Below are 2,411 nucleotides of genomic sequence, written 5' to 3'. Positions count from 1 at the left end.
TATATATATATATATATATAATATATAGTATATAGTATATATAATATTATATTTTAATTTAAATGGTCAGGGTTAATGTGTAACTTTATTATCTCTTTATTTAGAGAGAATATATTAATAGGACCAACAATATATACGTTTTAATTATATTAAAGAACTCGATTTTTATTTTTAATTAAACATATCTAATCTATGAATTAAATCATATTATTTAATGAAAAAAAAGAATATCTTATAATCCAATTCAAATAATTAATAATTATGATAATAACTCTGATCATTTCGATTAAATTTCATTATTTGAAAATTTATAGTAAAACTGTGTTTATACAAATAAATTGAACATAATATCTTAAGTATTATAAATTTTAAAAAAATCCTCTGAAACGAATAAGAATTTCATTGGTTAAGTTTGATACAATCATAGACACATATTTGTTAAAAATTTTACATTTACAAATAAGATTATATAGCTATATGATAGTGAATAAAAGAAAGTACATTCGTTTTGTCTCTGTATCATCTTAGAAGTTTAATTTTTAGATTCAGAATTATAATATTTAATTTAAACCAAATACATAAATCTATTTAACTTCAGTTTTCTAAACATCAATTTCTATTGAAACTAACAAAAATAAATGAAGAAAGTAGCTAATGAATTTATATTCTAAATTATGAATATATAAGGTTAAATAAAAATGAAAATTCTCATTTCTATTTAATCATTAAAGCTGTTCTTAAATGAATTAATGAAATTTGAATGAGATTTTATTTTTTCTGAGTTATTTAATGGAATAAAATAAAAAAAATCAAAATTATGTACTTATTTTTTAATAATAAAACAACTATATAATTTTTTATTTTCCAGATTATATAACAAATAATTTCTGTAAAATTAAATTTTGATTATAAATCCTATTTTTTTTAAACATTGTTTTTATACATATTTTTTTATTTTCTAATATTATTATAATAATATTATTATATTTTTTTCTTTAATTCTATACTATATTTAGTACTTTAAAAAGAAATATATAAAATAACATAAAAATAAATAAATTAGAAATATTTGTGAAATGATAATTTTTTTTTATTTATTCCAAATCTAATTCAAATATTTTTATTAAAAATTATTTTTACATAATAAAAATGATAAATATAATAAAAAAAATATTTTCTGAAAACAAAAATTATATTATTGAACTAAAATTTATAAAATCAGTGAAAATAATAATATGTAACCGATTTGTAATATTTTAAAAAATTTGTTATTTAAGTTTAGGCTTTATATATATAATAACTTAAAAATTTTATGAAAGACAATTTTTGTTCATATTAAAAGTTATGAAAAATTGAAAAAACAATTTCATCCGTATGTTATTTAATAAGTTATTTCACAAATAAACAAAGTTTTACTACATCTGAATCCAAATAAATACATACATTGACTATTAAATATACATGTACATTTAAATGAATAGATCTACCACAACATCATAATTTTGTTGACTGTTCGTCATTGGGTGAAGAGAAAGAGAGGGTGCAGGAGATGCGTATCTGGCGAACACCAGCTCCGTTTCACGCGGCTTGTAAGAATATTTCGGGAGTTCGATCGGAAAACGAGAGAATTATCTGTTAAAGAATATTTGTCTAGCGTTTCACTCGAAATTCTCAGGACATTTTTATTTAATATCTATGAAGGAAAAATATCTATGAGAAAGTCGCGTGAAAAACTGTCATGAGCGTGAAAAAGGCGACAAATGACTTTATAAAATCGGGCCAAGAATCAAGTTATTTTGTCTCTGTCGTATTTCATGTTCTTATTGTTTCTTTTTCTTTTTCTCTCTCTATTTTTTTCACTCTTTTCCTTTTCTACATTTTTTTCATTCTTAGAGTGATTAAATCAAGTATCTTCTTCGAGGAATAGAGCCTCGAGGTGTCAGTTTTGTCGGATCTCAACGGTTCGAGGATACCGTATTGCATATGTGACTGCTGTTCCTGAACGTAGCTTTAATCGGAAGTCAAAATATGACTCTCATCAGGTGTTTTCTAAAATCAATATTTCTTGAAATTTTTATTAATTTTTATATTAAATCTTTGGAAAAATATTTGGTATTGGAATTGTTTTAATTTATTTATTCTTATTTTGATGATGAATTTATCATCTATTCATATATTGAGAATATGATTGTATTTAATTTGTTGATAAGAAATTAAATATTAAATACAACATTCATAAATATTTTATTCGAAAGAAGAGAAATTTTTTTTTCATGAAAATTAAATTTATATTTTTATATTCTTAAATCGAAATTTTGTTTGTTGTTCACAGAATTTCATTACAAATATATGTATATATATTATTTTTTTATTATTTTTAAATTTAGTTCTGTTTTTCCATTATGTATTAT

The sequence above is a fragment of the Apis dorsata genome, unplaced genomic scaffold, assembly GCF_000469605.1.
Source record: "Apis dorsata unplaced genomic scaffold, Apis dorsata 1.3 scaffold_1257, whole genome shotgun sequence".
NCBI lineage: Eukaryota > Metazoa > Arthropoda > Insecta > Hymenoptera > Apidae > Apis > Apis dorsata.
Note: the sequence above shows the minus strand (reverse complement) of the source record.